Raw genomic sequence first — 18,956 nt, 5'->3', positions numbered from 1 at the left:
CTGAAACCTGTAAAGGGAAAGTTTCTAAAAATTGCACAACATACGACATACATATACTAGGGTTTGGCACTTACAAACACATTCAAAGCTGCTGACATTGCCAAGTACAGCGGGCATTCAACCGTCTTCCTTTAGCCACTGTATTAATTTTGAATTGTGGCTGAAAGGCAAAATGACGACCGCAGCTGCTAGGAATTCAGCAATCCGCAGAAGAGCCGCTTTAACAAATAAGCTGCTATCAAGCCTTGATATACATACAGTTGGTAATATCCAAATTTTATTACTAAACTTTTATAATAACATTTCTTTCTTAGCAAAATCTCGCTACTACTTTACTATTTCTTTTTAGTAGCGAAGCTACTCTATAATTTACTTTGTCTGTCCGTCCGTCTTTCAGTCAGTTTCTTTTTAGAGATAGACAGCTGAAATTTTTAGTGAAGATTACTATGACATATGCGCATCTAATCTATACACTGTTTTGTCCGTCTGTCTATTAATTGGGGTGCTGGATCGATTCCTAGATTTTTACGTTTTTGCCATTTTCTCATTTCCTGTTCAAGATGAACGGCTGGAATTTTTAGGGATCAAATAAATCTAAATTCTACATATTTCCATCAAGTTTTATGAAGATGCCTTTATTGGTTGGGGTGCTAGATCGATTCCTAGATTTTTAGGTTTTCATGATTTTTTCGATCCTTTTACAAGATAGACAGCTGAAATTTTCAGGGATTGAATAAGTTTAAACTCTACATATTTCCATCAAGTTTTATTACGACACCCTTATTGGTTGGGGTGCTAGATCGATTTCTAGTTTTTAAAGTTTTTGTGATTTTCTTAACTCCTGTTTAAATAAACGGGTGGAATTTTTAGTGATTAAAATAGTCATTATTCTACATATTTTTTTTCTAAAGACTTACTATTGGTTTGGATACTAAAACGAATTTTGATTTTACCGTTTTTATTATTAGCTTAATGCTTCAAAAGATCATCATTATTATTTTTAAAAGGTTCTGTGATTTTTTATTTTTATTATTGAAGTTTTTTTTATAACATACTCTATTTTTCCCAGATGTCTATCCATAATTTTTGAGCTTCGCTACTTATGGATGTTGTCATCCTTGTTAATATCTTCTTTCTCTCCATAAAGTTATAGGCCATTTCGAAGACTGGTTCGTCAACCCCCCTTGGATCTGCAATAGAAAATGCCCTTTCTCTTCTTTCTAAAAAAAAGATTTGGGTATGAAAAAAGAATAAATTGCCCCCCCCCCTAAAATGTTCACCCTTTTTTGTTGCTTTAAAATAAAAGTGGTACTAGGGGCGAAATCGCTAGTATTCTAAAGCTCACCTATTTATATACATAAGTTTTGTGCTAACTAAAGCTTGGAGCAGAGATTGTAAAAGTTTGAAAGTTTAATCAAAGGAATGTTTTAATTTTATTACCTTTAGTTGAAAGACAGCGAGTATGTAGAAAATTCAGGAATACATAGGGATAGAGAGTCTTTTTAAAACAATGTTCTAAATAAATTTATGTTTGTTAGTTGCGTAAATGTTAGCACCCACAACAAATAGGTAAATGCGTAGAAAAAAAAGAAAAATACAAATTAAGAAAAATGGTTGCGAAATATACAAATGACAGTAAATAAGGAGGAAAGAAATAATAATGAAGGCCTAAAATTAGGGAAGTTTGTGTTGAAAAAAAAATAAAAGAGAACGAGAAAAGGAAAAATAAGCTGTAGCTGGAAAAATAGTCATTATTATTAACATATTAGCAGATACCTTCATTCATGTTAAAATTGAATATAGTGAATGTATGTGTGGTATTCGGCAACCCTAGGCCATGGTTTTATGGCAACCCTGATTAGTTAACCCTTGTAAATAACTGTCCTTACAACCCCCTTGTTGCACAAAGAACGCCGAGGCCCTCAACCACTGTGGGAAGTCTGGCGGCGCAGTAACCTGCCCCCTAGCCTTCCGAGGGGAGAGTTGTGGTATTCGGCAACCCTAGGCCATGGTTTTATGGCAACCCTGCTCCCGACTTGTAGGAGGCCCGAGGGACCTCCCGCGAGTAGGGGGATGGGTACCCTTGACCCCTCCCCCATGCATTAAAAGTATTTATAGTTTTGACAAGCCTATTGTAGTTAATCTGATTTGCTTGGTTCCCCACCCCTTTTCAGGGATGGGGGATAATTATTGCCTATTTTGTTTATCGTATGCATATAAATATATAACCTCTGATTTAGTATTAATTATTCCAATCCATGTATTGACTATTTGTTGTATTATAAATTAGTAACCTTTAGACTCTGAATAAAGTAACACCCAATTAAATTCTGTTTGTTATTTGGTGATACATAGAGAAGCCCAGCTTCTCTATAATTATACTTGTCCACGTCTGTTCACACTGCCGTAATACCCGAACTTGGGAAGCGGCTGATAAACCGCGTCCGCTACCACAACTTTTGGTGACAGCTGCGAGGTTACGGCAAACACAAGTGTAGAGCAGATGTGCAGCTGAGACTAAGGTACTCCCAGCAGTAAACTGGCAAAACTGACACAAGCAACCGCGAAGCAACCTGAATTACCCACACTGGATAGCAGTGTCTAACTCTATATCCGGCAGTTGTGGAAGTGAGAACCTTAGTAACCTGCCCTGGGTAATAGTATCCAGCCCGCAGAAGACGAGCAGAAGGAGACCAAGTGGGCCTCCAGAGCTGCGGAGAGCAGCAAAATCTAACGGAACACCGCGGAGAGCGGCGAAATCAGAGCTGCGGAGAGCAGCGAAATCTAACGGAAAACCGCGGAGAGCGGCGAAATCTAACAGAGAACCACGGAGAGCGGCGAAATCTAACGGAGAATTGTGTGTGAACCGGCTGAAACATGCCGCTGACTGGCTGAAGCAGGCCAAGTAACTGTAGACGGCTGAAACATGCCCATTAATCAGCTGAAACAAGCCCACTGACTGGCTGAAGCAAGCCAAATAGCTGCGAACTGTGAATGAAGCTACAAGTATAGTGTATAAGTAAGAGAAAAACTACGCTAGCTTGAGTATCCCGGGAGGCTACAGCGCAGCCGCCCACTGAGAAAAGCAGATATTTTATCGGATTTATGTATTGTCACCTTGGTGTGAGAGACAAACAAAAGATTTAGGGCAGGGACTGGTAAACAATTGCCTGGACTCTTGATAAGCCGAAAATAGAACCCAGGTGCGAGATAACAATGCATTGTTAAAATTGGAGCCACAACCCTGCAACACTACAAATACACCGCCCCCTACCCCGACAGAAGGGGAGGGACCCCCATAAATTAAAGTGAATATAATCCAATGTGACATTTTGATAAGCCAAGGATTAAGAAGAAGCCCGCCTATTTCTCATAACCTAGTCACCTGAACCCCGCGGCACCCTCCCCCCCTGCTGGGGAAGGGCGGAATTACCCCGTCCCCTCACGCGTTCCCCCTTCTCCCCACACTCAGATATCTCCGTCCATCGTGCAGAGAGAGAGACCGGGAAACGGAGCACATCGCACGGTCTGCGCGGAGAAGCTCGGAACGCAACGAAATCTGTCGGACAAAAGGCATAAATCGGACCAATGAGAGAGCTAGTTGAGGGGTAAGCGGGAGTTTTTACCTGTGCGTGCGTGCTCAAACAGTGTATGAGCGCGTTGTGAAGGGGTATTGCACACACACACACACCAAGGAGGGGAGCGACTCTATAGCACACAAAGGATAGATAACAAGGAATTGCAAAGCTCCACCCCCTATCTACAGTGTGATAGAAAGAAAACTAAATCAGTTCCTGACATCAGCTCAGTCCCTCAACATCTTCCTAGCTCTGCCAGCCTACCTCAAAGCTGAGTGACTAGTGAGAAAATCTATCAACATATATATATAATTATATCAGTGTTCCCAACTATCAACCAAGTGATAAAGGTATTGATTGTTGGTGTAGTGCTTGAGAGCTTAAGTGAAAACAACTAGTAGCCTTTGCTTCAATTTGTGACACGGCGCTGAACTTTTGGCCGTATGGAGCAACCACAAGCTCAGGGAGGAAAGCAGCCCCAGGGCTGGCTCCAGGATGACCCCCAGCCAGCCCCAGCTGAGTACCGCAAGCTGATGCTGAGTAACCTGCCGGAGTACAGGGGGCCGCCCAAGCAGTCCTGGAACTCCCACATAAGGCGTCTCGAGATGGCATGGTCCGCCTACAGAGTACCCGTTCATGATACGCTGAACTGCCGCAACGCCCTCCTACTATCCCTGGCGGGGCAGGCGGCTGAGATGGCCTCACATCTATTTGGGAAGGCAGGCCAGGCCCTGACCTACGACCAAGTCAAGGCCAAGTGCGAGATGTTGTTCAGGCCAGCCTATAAATCCCAGACCTTGAAGCAAGCCTTCCGGGATTACAGGCAGCACTCAACGGAGCCTATCCAGGCCTACATCTCCACTAAGTGCGCCCTCTATAGGGAGGCCTACAGCCATGAGGACCTGGAACTCCTCATAGATGAACTGAACCGAGGGATCCACAACGCCAACGTGAAACGCATCATGATGGGGCACGAGGTTACCTCAGTCCCTGATTACACGCGCCAAGCCATGTTTACCGTGACCATGGTAACCAAGCAGCTGAAGGAGGGAGTGTGCCTGGTGGACGCAACTGCCGGTCTTACCGGCTCGGCTAGCGTCCAGTTGCCCAACTATGACACTTCTGAGCCCATGGAGATTGGTGCTCTTGCTCCAGGCCTCCACCAGATGGGGAAGGTCACACCTGAGGACGCATCCAAGGCGCCTGGTCGCTGCTACCGGTGCCAGGGAAGAGGCCACCGAGCCAGGGAGTGTCCTACCCCCCAGGAGGCCAGCCACGACGAGCGCCCCCCTCAGATCCGCCGTGACCAGCCTGCCAGGTGTAAATGCTGCCACTACACAGGCCACATGGCGGCCGACTGCAAGGCTGATTGGGACCAGGTGGCGGGTAGGAGGTGCACAGCGGGCAAGGCTGCTGCCCCTGGCAAGCCCCGCTCTCAGGTAGCCCATATGGAGGGAGGTGCACCACCGGCAGCGCCCCAGCAGGTCGCCACCCCCAGCACTGCGGGCCACCAGGAGGGTATGCCGCAGTTTGGAACCATCCCAGCGAGAATCAACGTGCTGGGAGGAGCGGCTGAGCCCAACCTGGTAGGCCTGGGATTCCGCCTAAACCAGATGGGGCCAGAGTATGTGCAGCCAACCAACATTGCAGAGCCAGAAATCCTGCGACCGCTGCCACTGGGCCTCCACATGATGATGCCTGCCAAGCCGAGCCCCCCGAGGTGGGAGGTGACCTCCATCACCCTCAACAAGAGACAAGAGGCGCTACCCAGCGCCACCAAGACGACGTACGGGGCGACCCTCGCCGCTGCCAACTGGGAGAGACGAGAGGCGCTATCCGGCGCCGCCGAGATGATGTACGGGATGACAACCGTCGCCGCCGCCTGTGAGGGACAAGAGGTGTGGCCCAGCACCCCCAGGATGTGGTATGGGGCGACCCCCGTCGCCGCCACTGAGAGACCTGACCCCAGGGACAAGCCCGCAGCCGTGGATGAGGGGGTGACAGCCATCACCCCCAGCTGGACCGAGCCCCCAGCCAGCAGAGAGTGTCCGCCCCTTGGCCGTCCAGCTGTTCCTCACCCTCAACTGAGTCAGGATAATTTAGAATTAGTAAATATATTGTATCAAACATTTTGTGCCCCCCAAGCCTTGCCTGTGCCCCCTGCACCAGAGGCTGGGGAAATTGAGATTTGTGGGTATCAGAACTCGTCTGTGCCATCTGCACCTGAGTTCCTAGGGCTGGGGAGGGATGTAAGACAGGGCGAGCCTGTGCCACCCGCACTAGAGCCCCATGCCATTGGGCATGCACTTGAGGAGGGAATGGCTACCTTGAAGCTAGGGGAGCCGGCGCCCCACCAGGCGCCGGTTGCCTGTCAGTCTGTCATTGGGGAAGGTATAGGGAAGCCCCGGGCATCTAGGGATAACCCTAAATGGAAAATAGTAGCTAGCCAGGAACAGACAACCAGGCTCCCTCCCAAGGGAACTGCTGTGGCCAGAGACAAGAACCCAGCCGCCGAGAGCCCGCAGCTGCGAGTGATGGGATGGTGGCCGTCCGGCCGGTGCTCCCACTGGTGGATGGTCCTGTGGGGCCTACTGCTGGCCGCTGTGTGGCCCACCGCCAGCTACGTCCTGACAGGGTGGGACTGTACCAACCCCACTCATGTCACAGCTTTCAACAAGGATCGGATGTGTAGCCAGGAGCCGCTGCACCAGGAAGTGCCCTTGGGCCATGAAGCACACATCCTGCAGCAGGTCAAGATCCGGGAGACTGCTGGATACAGCTGCCAGCTCACGGTGTCCCAGTGGACCTTTTGGTGTGGCGTCTGGGGCCACCTGAAGTTGACATCGGTCCCCACCCTTATGCGGCCAACCAAGATTGACCCGGAAACCTGCTGGGACCTAGCCCGGAACCGAGTCTACACCCTGCCAGGCAAAACAAAGCCATTGACATTTCAGCTGAACCACCCCCTGTTTTTCACCCTAGATATGGTGGGGGCGCTGGTAAACAGCCCCGAGGGTGTGGGTTGTGAAGGAGAGGATGTACACTTTGAAGGCCAGCTGTACCGCAATGAGCTGGTACTCCAGGAGAGGAGGCTGCTAGTCAAGGAGAAGACCTATGTGGTGGAGGACGGCCGGGTGGAGTCCCAGTCCGACCATCTGACCCTGTCCTGTCCCCAGTCAGAGCTGTCCTGCATTACCGGAGAGGCCACGTATATGTGGGACCACCTGGGAAGGGATTGCCCCTTGAGGTTGATCCACAGCCTTCAGCCTAGCCTGGTGATGGATGCATTCTTGGTTGACCATCAAGCACAATTCTTCATCAACATGACTACACCCATCTCTATAGTGAACTGCGACTTTGAAGCCCATGCCACCAACCACCCGGCACTGTTCGTGGCGGCTGACCCGGCCGCGGCACTGCTGCCCAGGGTGTCGGCCAGGGACGTGGATGTCCCCCTCCAGGCCCAGATACACGCGGCCTACATCGGGTTCACACTGGAGACCAAGATGTGGAGTGCAGCTGCAGAAGAGGTAGCTGCCAACTGCTGGAAGCTCCAGCAACTGGACCCGGCGCACTTGGTGCGCGTCCAGGGGAGCACGTTCTCCATCTTGAGGGGAGATGTGTTGTTCCAGCTTACCTGCCAACAAAACAAGTATGTGGTGCGGGAGAGCAATGAGTGCTGGGACAAGGTGCCGGTCGAGCCCACCGGCTTCGTAGACGCCATTATGAAGGTGTACAGCAACCACGCCACCAAGATTCCCTGTTCCTCCACCTACCCCTTAACCGTGCACGCCGAGGAGGGGTGGATAGAGCTGACTCCAGCCCCTAAGAAGAGGCCGCCCCCGCTGGAGATGCCCAAACAACTGCTGACCAAACCCTTGGATGACTTTAGCTCGGGAGGATTGTATTCCAAGGCCGAACTGAATGATTGGCAGCAGTTACTGTCGTTCCCATACAAGGCCGCCATGCTGACCGGCCTCTTGTACGGCTCCTGGGAAGCTGCGCGGCCACAGGAGATCACGGAATCATATCCTACAACATAGACAGACTGGCGGAGGAAGGGGAGGAATCTCTGGACCTCTGGGCTGGCTTCCGACAGGCTATCCATGAATGGGGAGATGGCGCAGCCATACTGTGTCTGTTGCTGTTGATCCTCAAGCTACTGGGTGACCTGGCAATTATCTCCCTGGCAGCAGCACAAGGAGGTGTGCGTGCCGCCCTCAATGTGATGTCCCAAGTGTTCCTGTACCACCCAGCTCTCTACCGCCGGGCCTTGGCTAGGGCCAGGGCCAACCACACCAAATCTCGAGACTTCTCGGTAGACTGGGACGCCATCCCCATTGGCCGGGAAATGGCCGAGGAAATGGTGTCCATGAAATCGTCTGATAGCGGAAATGATCGCCCAGGCAAGCCTGGGCCTAACTCTGGAAATATCAGTGGAAACCCCCGTGGCCCCTTGGGAGGCCAGGCTGCCACCAAGACGGTTAACCTTGTAGCCAGCGCCCCAGCCGCTGCCACTGCTCACCAGAATGCCCCGTTGCTGACCGGCCCCGCAGCGGCCGTGCCCCATGGTGGCCTGGCATCCACTGGCACCGAGCTACGGACCCAGCAGAAGCCGGCCTCTACCTTCTACCCAATGCTGGGAGCTCATCAACCTTGAGTGCCTACCAACCACCACTAGGATTCCATTGATTAGTTAACCCTTGTAAATAACTGTCCTTACAACCCCCTTGTTGCACAAAGAACGCCGATCCCCTCAACCACTGTCGGAAGTCTGGCGGCGCAGTAACCTGCCCCCTAGCCTTCCGAGGGGAGAGTTGTGGTATTCGGCAACCCTAGGCCATGGTTTTATGGCAACCCTGCTCCCGTCTTGTAGGAGGCCCGAGGGACCTCCTGCGAGTAGGGGGATGGGTACTCTTGACCCCTCCCCCATGCATTAAAAGTATTTATAGTTTTTACAAGCCTATTGTAGTTAATCTGATTTGCTTGGTTCCCACCCCTTTTCAGGGATGGGGGATAATTATTGCCTATTTTGTTTATCGTATGCATATAAATATATAACCTCTGATTTAGTATTAATTATTCCAATCCATGTATTGACTATTTGTTGTATTATAAATTAGTAACCTTTAGACTCTGAATAAAGTAACACCCAATTAAATTCTGTTTGTTATTTGGTGATACATAGAGAAGCCCAGCTTCTCTATAATTATACTTGTCCACGTCTGTTCACACTACCGTAATACCCGAACTTGGGAAGCGGCTGATAAACCGCGGCCGCTACCACATATGTATGCTTATGAGGATGAAATTTAGAAAATGTAATAAGTAAGAGTAAAGAATAATGAAGAAGAAAAAAGGATAACATCAACCATAAGGTCTAATTTATTTCTATTGTTTTGTCTCAGTATGTACATCATGTATTGGAATTGCAGATCTTGCTTACATTCTATGTCTACTCTATCTCTTAAACCCAGGTAAAGTTGTTGAACTATATGCTGACAATCTATTTGCTTTGTCATAAAACTTTGAAATTTGTCGAAAATCAGCGTATTGTATATTTGAAATATTTTTCCTCTTGATTAACCATCCCTTGTCCTTGTTTAATACATATCAATACGCAAGCGACACATTGCATAAACAATATTGGATATGCTTGCAACATGTTTCGTTTTTTTTTTGGGAGGGGGGATTTTCAATACAACGTGATTTTATATTTAGCTACTATCCATAAGTTATTTTTTGTAAATTGTTTTTTGCAAATATAAAATGAAAATTATTGAAAAATAACCTATAATTACCAGTTTGTAAATTTCAAATCTCTAATTGAATTTAAATATTAATTTAAATCTTACCTTAGATTTGATTTAACTCCAATCTGGAACACAAAAGTTTTATAGTTGCTATGAATGATTTCTTTATTTGATTGCCTATAGTCATATTTAATTTTATACTTTTCAAATATGCCTATAATCTTATTAGCCTGAAAAATAAGAAGATGTCTATGTGAAGAGTTGAATAACAGTTTTGTATACAGAATATCTAGAAGAATATGGTAAGAATACCTTTCCTCATAAGTATCAAATAAAATTATCAGAACCGCACATCATCATCAGCAAAATATACCATCTTCCCATTTTGTCCACTCTCATCAATTATCAATTTGTTCGCTTTACGGAAGCGTATGTATGCCACAATGTACATTTTCACCTAAAAGTATCCTCAAGTAAATATGAAGTTAGCTAGCAGGACTATACTTCATAGAAATAAGAAATTATTTGCATAGAGTGAAAACTACCAAATTTAAGGTTTAAACTATCTATGTGTAATAGATTTTATTTATAAATGTACAAATGTCTCCGGGATTGAAAATACCATTGACTTAAAGTCACACAAATGACACGCTTCAATCCAACAAATACAAAAAATCATTTACACGACCTCAACTGAATAGCATAACTATGTCTGGCTATATGTTTTATGCTTTTAGGCCGTGCGGCGTGCACAACCTCTAAATATCAACAGAACATTGCTTCGATAGCTACTATTATTTTAGGTACAATCATAACGGGTTCGAAAAATCTTAAGATTAAAACTCATCCTAGGAGTCGAATATAGAGTAATAATACAAGTAGGATGCTATAGGGGCGTAGAGTTGGATAAAATTATTCTTCGCAATCTTGGAAACTCTATTTTATCACCTCTGCACCAAACTAAAATATTTTCCAAACTGAATACATCCACTGATTTCAATTTAAAGAAGAATTATACTAACATTCATGAGCAAGGGACTTAGTGTATTTAATCTATATGATAGTTTGTGTTTCTGTTTGATTTTCTTGTTCCTTTACTTTTTCTCTTTATTTCTCTTCCTTTTTTCTTTCTCTCTATTTTTTTTTAACAAAGGCCATTATGTTTAACTTATAATTTTAGATACAGCTTCGTTATCTATGAATTTTAAAGGCTTCTAGCTGCCAAACGGCTGAATGTACAAATAATGCCCACACACTGTTTTAAGCGGCATAATAAGGCCTATAAATAATCTGGAATAGCCAAGATCCAATGATGCACAAGAAGGATTCAAAGAAGAAAAAACGCGTAAAATAAGTCTTTTTGCGCATTTATGTGCACTGCTTGATACCTATTATGGATTATTGATTAATGACTATTCCAGATTATTTGTAGGCCTTCAATTGTCGGTTAAAATTTTGTGCGAGCATAATATATACGTTCAACTGTATGGCCTTCAGAATCTTTATAAGTTCATAGATTTTTTGGAAATATTCGTTATAGAGGAACATTTTACAGTGAACTGCACTTGGTGACTTGGCCCAAAAATTATACAATGTAAGAGGTACCAAGGTATATCAAATTCTTTTAACTTTAATAACGGAATTAAAACGAAATTTTGGAGTTTCGTATTCTTTATTGTTTTCAATAACCAAAACAAATTTCTATATTTATTTTTAGTTATTAGTAGGTTACAAAAAATGCACTTAAAAATATTTTTTTTATAGTGTTATGTCTGATCCCTGACACAATAAACATATAATAATATATTGGGCACCTCCCAACCAACAAACTTGGATAAATATGTATGTGTGCAGCAGATGGATAAAACTTGTAAAGGAGGTACCTGCAAGTTTATCATAGAAATTTTTAGGTTTACTAAAATACAGATGTGTACAATTCATTGTTACTATTGTAATAAAATTAGGAGCATGGATATTTATGCTTGTATTTAAATAAATTCAGATTTTCATGACTTTACTTATTACAGGCTTTACTTTTTTACTTCATTTTGTTAATTTCAATGCTTCTCAATTACTAGAGTATGCCAAACCGATAAATAAATGAATATGTTTAAAGATTTTTTTTAATTGTCTTACTTTTAAATGACAGGTTCACAGTTATTTCAATTTAAAGAGATATTTACTTGTCCCCACTTCACTGTTTTATTCATGAAGATATTTATGACATTATTTTATAAGGTAGGATAATTTTACTCAAATATATTTTGCTATCTGGCAATAATTGTTCCTTTTTTTGTGAGTGTCTTAAAAATAAGTCATTATAAAAGTATTGCTTTTGACCTGAACATGTTTTGACATTTTTTTTTGGTCCTTAAAAGTCTTTGGGCGCAACACTCTTTAATTCTTATTCTACTAAACAGAATATAAATAAACCAAACTATTTTATGTATACCAAAAAATACCAAAACAATCTGTTGTGTAAATATGACAAGAAAATAACATGCAGCAGCTAATTATGATTTTGTGTTTCCATTACAGATGATCAATTACAGAAAAAGCAATTTGTATTGCAAAAAAATTAATAAAATGTGCAGGTTTTGGTAATTGGTATTGCACCTTGCACATATGTGTACTCGAATAAGTTTTATCAAAGTGTAATTACAAGTAATGTAATACACATATGCGTTAATAAGTTTGCCCCACTTTGAAAGATAATACATTTCGACACTCAAAACTAATTAAACCCTTTTAAATTTTGGCCCTCCGAAACTTTATCGATTGGGGGAATGGCTGTTTAAACTCATAAAGTGGAAAAATATAAAATAACAAAATTTGTTTTGGCTTTGGGTACCTATCACAATTTATGTTTAGGGGTTTCAAGAATTCAAGAAATAAAAGTTTGCCATCCACAACTGAATAGCTTTTCAATATTTATATGTCGTCATTATTTTTTCAGTTATACTCGTAGTTTAGACTACCATTCTCAATACTTTGTTGTGTATGGTTAAATTGCAATGTGCCAAATTTGCACTCCTCCAATCATATGACGTCAAAAGTCGTCTTTGTTTTTAAAAAGTTTAGATTACTGTTCTAAAAACTTTTTGTGTCTTAGCTAACGTACGATTGTTTTGGTATTTAATGATGTCATAATTGTCCTACTTTTGACAATACTTTGTAGTGTATAGTTACATTGCAAGGTACAAAGTTTGCAATACTGCAAAATTACATGCAGCCGTGACAATTGCAAATGCAGAGGAAGGGATATTTCATCCGGAGAAAAGTTGTTTACTCAACCTTTCCAATAACATTATTCATAGCTTGACTGCACATTTTAAATTGCGTCTGCGGTTAAAGTTTTATTGGTCGCCCCGATTCCCGAGCCAGTAAACCTGGTTGTGATCATTAACGGAAAACTGTTTATAATAACCAGCAATACTTGATTTTTCATTTTTGAATATCACTCAGAATCAGTTCTAAAAAAGAATCCATTTTTGTTTTATAAAGTACTTGAAAAAATGAGTAAAAAATGTAATATTAAAAGAACATTTATTCATTGGGTGTTCCAATATTTAAGAAAAGTATATAAGAAGTATTAAAAAAGCAATGTAAAATAGACAAATACAACAGCCCAAAGTTGCGGTAAAAATATATTGCTTTGTTAAGGATAATGAGGTTGAAAATCATTCCCACCAATTTCAAATGAAGTTTTTATGCTGACAAAAAAAATCTGATACTAGAATATTTGTATTTTAATAGGGGTAAGTAGTCAGATAAAAAAAATATTATAGAATAAACTGTCTCGAATGAGAAAACACTGAAACTTACATGGGTTCATAAATGTGTGAAAATATATGATCTATGTTTCCGACTTGTCTATATATAACAGAGAAGAAGAATAATCATTTATTTTATATTATTTCTGTATATAAAATTTTTAGAAAAATTTCTCTATAAATCTTGTTTGATAATTGTAAAATATTAGGTGCTACCAATAAAAATACAAGATTATTTAAAAGATTTTAAAACCATTTCAAGAACCATTGTATTCGTCTAGGGCTCGGCATCCGCATACAAAAAGTCCTCAAGTTTACTCGTTTGGGTGTCTTACTTAATATTAAAAAGATTTAATTCCTCTTTTTAAATTTTGAATTAGAATACTGAATTGAGTTTGAATTTTACTAGTCAATAATCATTTATTAAATTAAAAATATTAAAGTAAGAATATGTTGATATACTGGGAAGTGTATATAGTACACTCATATTTGTAGCTGGAAATAAAAATGATTTAGCTTGACAGAAACTGTAATATTAATCTACATAAAGTAGGTAATATACCCCAAGTATCATATACTTAGTTTCAATTTTAAATTAGATGCAAATAAAATTTTATAATATCCAAAATGACTGATCCAAAAAATATAATGTTTTGCATGCTTTGAATTCGGCTAGGCGGCTCAGTAATTTTTGTCATAAATTCACTTGTCATAAATACACTTGTCATAAATATATTTGTCATAAAAGTACACTTGTCATAAAAACATTTGTCATAAAAACATTTCTCATAAACGTACGTTTGTCATAAAAACATTTGTCATAAAGGTACATTTGTCATAAAAACATTTGTCATAAAGGTACATTTGTCATAAAGGTACGTTTGTCAGAAATGACATTTGTCAGAAATGACATTTGTCATAAATGACATTTGTCATAAATGACATTTGTCATAAAGGTACGTTTGTCATAAAAATATTTGTCATAAAGGTACATTTGTCATAAAGGTACATTTGTCATAAATTACATTTGTCATAAAGGTACATTTGTCATAAAGGTACGTTTGTCATAAAGGCATTCTCCCCCAACAGAGAACAACTATTTTAGGTTAGGTTAGGTTATAGGCTAATAATTTCCGTCATAAATTACCCAAAGTTTTATACTAATACCCAAAGTTTTATACTGGTACCAAGAGCTTATACTGGTACTCAAAGTTTTATCCTGGTACCCCAGTATTGCCCCCCTCCCTCCCAACAGAACTCTATGAACTCTGGCCGCAGCGCTCGGCTCCCTAGCCTGCCAAGCCGCAGCGCTCGGCTCCCTAGCCTATAACCTAACCTAACCTAAAATAATTGTTCTCTGTTGGGGGAGAATACCTTTATGACAAACGTACCTTTATGACAAATGTACCTTTATGACAAATGTCATTTATGACAAATGTACCTTTATGACAAACGTACCTTTATGACAAATGTACCTTTATGACAAACGTACCTTTATGACAAATGTTTTTTATGACAAACATACCTTTATGACAAATGTCATTTATGATAAACGTACCTTTATGACAAATGTACCTTTATGACAAATGGTTACGCATGACAATTGTAATTTATGACAAATATACATTTTGACAAATGTAATTTATGACAAACGTACCTTTATGACAAATGTATTTTATGACAAACGTAGCTTTATGACAAATGAAATTTATGACAAATGTTCCTTTATGACAAACGTACCTTTATGACAAATGTACCTTTATGACAAATGTACCTTTATGACAAATGTTTTTATGACAAACGTACCTTTATGACAAATGTTTTTATGACAAACGTACCTTTATGACAAATGTCATTTATGACAAATGTCATTTATGACAAATGTCATTTCTGACAAATATATTTATGACAAGTGTATTTATGATAAGTGAATTTATGACAAAAATTACTGAGCCGGCTAGGCATGTTTCATTTTCCTGTTTTACAATTTAGGGGTTACCTAAAATTATTAAGATATAATTCATAAGCAAGTTTGTCTACTATAATGTTGCATCTGATTTTATCTTTATTTTTATGACAAGTGTACCTTTTATGACAAACGTACCTTTATGACAAATGTTTTTATGACAAGTGTACCTTTATGACAAATGTAATTATGACAAATATATTTATGACAAGTGTATTTATGATAAGTGAATTTATGACAAAAATTACTGAGCCGGCTAGGCATGTTTCATTTTCCTGTTTTACAATTTAGGGGTTACCTAAAATTATTAAGATATAATTCATAAGCAAGTTTGTCTACTATAATGTTGCATCTGATTTTATCTTTATTTTTTAATAACAAGACTAAAACTGTCTATAATTAGCGCAACAAAAGAACATTTTAAATAAATGGGCGGGAAATTTAAGAGTATTTATTGTTTCAAACTTTGGATGTTATCAAATAATTTTAAGACTATATTTCGATTGTGTCAAGTATCTTAGCATAATTGAAGAATATTTATATTCTACAAAAAAACTTGATTCTAAATAAATCAATTATAATTAGGAAGATAGAAGTTACACTAATTCAATATAAATTCTTAATGGAATTTTTATGTTTCTTTTAATATAGTACAAAAAGCTTTCTGTTAAAGTTATAAAGGAAAATTATATTTTTTAGGGTAATATAAATTGTTTGCAGAAATAATATTAACACAAATCAATTATTTTTTTCTCTAAGTTGTTTTAAATTGTTTTGAGTCTGTCAATTATAGTAAGGTTATGTTTATTCTCAATGTTATTTTTCTCAGCGTTCCTTAACCTTAGGTGTCTACACTTATAAAGGCAGGGGAAAAGATAATGGGAGATAGTAAATCTCCCCCTTCAATAAATTAATATACTCTACTTTGTCATTTAGCCGTTTTTCTTCCATAATTAAGCAGCTTTGTATATTATTTCATAAAATAAAATAAAAGCTTGCTTCAAATAATTACTAGACCTGTTACTCAAAATACACTTTTTCGAATTTAATTCTTCTGCTGACCTAAAAAGTTACAAGTGTAGTTTGAGTAACAGGTCTAATAATTACCTCGAATTTTTCCACCAAATGAAAAGAAATCTATATTTTGATCAATTTTTTTGTTATCAAGAAAAAGTCTAAGGGAAAGATTTTTCTTTAAATAATAATAGAAATAATAATTTGTATAAATTCAATAACTGGTAATTTCAAGAAAGCGCTATCAACAAAATTTTTAAAAAAGATTTGAAAATGTGAGGAGGGTTGCAAATTTAAAAGAATTACATTACATATTGATTTTCAATATTTGCCAGAAATTGTGTGAGCTACAAATTAGAAAAAGGGATAGGTCAATGAAAGATTAATTAATATTCTCTACATTTAATGCATAATGTTCTAGAAGTTTTTCCAAAACTTATTTTCAATTATGCAAAACTGTTACTTTATTAAGAACTACCATCGGTTACATCCCCTGAAAGGCGAAACTTCAAAAAGTGGTGGTGGAGGGGTGAGGTTAACATATGATTTTTTCCAGTCTAGCCGTTAGCGAGATTTTTCGGAACAAACAAACACAAACAGACAGACCAGTATTCTGATTTCTTCTTCGTTTATATAATGAAGAACATTCTAATCTTTATTGTAACTTTTTTTGCCTGTTTTCATCAAAAATAATGACAGTTTGTTATTGATTCGCTAATAATGAAAACTGTTGTCCTTGTTAAGCTTTTAGTTTTAAACTTAAAAGAATTTTGTACTTAAAGAATGGGAAATTTATGGTCCCTTGTCTTATCTCTTTATACCTGGAGCAGGTAACACTATAATTAGAAAACATGTCTAATTTGTCATGTCTAACAAAGTTTAAATTTCTGAGTCATTTTAGAACTTTTCTGTTAATTCAATTATTGAAACCATTTTAACAAAAATAAAAAGAAAAACAATTATGTATATATTAGCTAGCAATATGTAAAATCACAAGAAACAAAGCTTAATATCTTAAATTTGTTAACAACTAATTAAAGTATATGTGTGTGTATTGATATATATACACACTAGCGGCTTCGCCCCTAGCCTCTAGGGGCTTTGCCCCAAGAGGTAATTAATGAAAAAAAAATTAAGTACCTGGTGAGAAGCCCCCACTCCACCACTAATTTTAAATAATAGAAAGAAAAAAAATGGGGGGGGGGGATTTTTTCATTTTTAGGGGGGTTGGGGGTATTCCACCCCTCAAGAAAATAGCTTAAAACCACCACAGGACCAATAGGTATATACCCTGAAGAGTAGAATCCGATCGGTTCAGTGATTACAGCGATCTTAAGGGACAGACGGACAGACAGACAGACGGACAGACAGACAGAAAGACATCGTTTTACTTTGTATTATAGAAAAAAAGTGATTTTGCTCATCGTAGTTTTCGATGATTGGTTGGACAAATAGCAATATAGTAGTCATGCCATTGAAAATTATATTTTTTGTTCTGTCAAAAAAAGACATTATACAACTTTATACATAAAAATGTTTCAATAAAAAACACAAAGATGCATATTTAGAATAAAACTTTTAACAATAGCTGTACCTTTTTTATCTTGCTTTGTGGATATAACAAGAAAGATTTGGTCCATCAATAGGAAAATCAAAGATAAAGTTAATGAAGTTTTTCTATCAGTAAGTCTAAAAAGAAATAAAATACATAAAAAAGAATATATTTACAGTAAGTAATGATCAACGCTAAAATTATTTATTTTGTAAATATATGCGTGTGTGTGCAAGAAAAAAACAGGATGCAAAGCATTTATAAATAAGTAATTTGCAGAGTAGCTTTGCTACTAAATAGGACAGAAAAGGTAAATAATGTATGTTTTTGTAAGTAAATATAACTGGGACGTAACTGGAATAATGCATTACTTTTTTATACTCAGTATATATGTTGTCTTGAATGAAAGGAAAAATTTCTAATATTAGAAAATTGAAAAATTTTGAAGTTAAAATATCATTCAAATGAGACAAAAAATAGAATTTCTAAAGCAAATTTTTTTTTTGCAAATTACAACCGCTGATCCAATCATCAGACAATTAACAGCCATAACTGCCGGTAGGACAACAGTCAACAGCAACAGCCACAATTACAATTTGTCTTTGGGGTCTGCGTTATATAAGATGCAGAGCTAAAATACCGGTCAATACCAATTCTTATTTCTTTTGGACATATTTAAAGAATCATAACATAAAATTGTGAATGACAAACAAAGCAAAAATAATTGTGTTTTCTATCATTTTTAAAATAAATTTAAAATATAGGAATTGGGTACTTGTTTCCTTTATAACCCAGTGGGGCTAGCCTGTACCTCAAAAAACCTTGTTTAGCCAAAGGCTAAAAAACAGCACACCAAAAATACCCCCGTTATTTTCAATTTGTTTAAAATATTTCAAGTTAGGGGGGGGGGGGGTTATTTCTGTGCTCGACTAGGCACTTTGAGAGAAACCGACACAGTAGTCTCTTCCAATAAACTCGACAGTGTAATAAAGAGTTAAAGAAAATTATCTTTTTTCCCAATCCAAATGCTAATTTAAATTATCTTAATCCCTGTTATGTAATGCATTTTATGTATTCATGTTTAGAATTTTGAATTGCCCTTTCTGTCATCTAGGCATGGACAAGAGTTAATTCAGGCCAGCTAAAAATTATCTAAATATATATTAACAAATCATTGTTCTATAGTACTAAATTTCAGTATTACGATGTTAAATTGGTATGATATGAAAGTAAAATTATAATTACCATTTACCATACATTTGAAGCAAAACGTGTTATAAAAAGAAAAATGTACTGATAAATCACGCAACCTTGCTACAC

At 39.0% G+C, this 18,956-nt stretch overlaps 2 protein-coding genes across 3 annotated transcripts in view; both read right to left on the bottom strand.

Annotated features, from left to right (window-relative positions):
* Window positions 1-18,956, bottom strand: part of LOC145313603 (iripin-3-like) — a 423,989-nt gene that overhangs the window by 69,590 nt on the left and 335,443 nt on the right. The window lies entirely within an intron of this gene.
* LOC145313609 (mitochondrial import inner membrane translocase subunit Tim8-like) overlaps window positions 1-18,956 on the bottom strand; it is a 131,067-nt gene that overhangs the window by 107,769 nt on the left and 4,342 nt on the right. The gene's annotated exons all lie outside the window — the stretch shown is intronic.

This window comes from Acartia tonsa, chromosome 3, assembly GCF_053477335.1.
Source record: "Acartia tonsa isolate MP-2025a chromosome 3, ASM5347733v1, whole genome shotgun sequence".
Taxonomy (NCBI): domain Eukaryota; kingdom Metazoa; phylum Arthropoda; class Copepoda; order Calanoida; family Acartiidae; genus Acartia; species Acartia tonsa.
The sequence above is the reverse complement of the archived record's forward strand: the minus strand, read 5'-3'. Positions and strand labels throughout refer to the sequence as shown.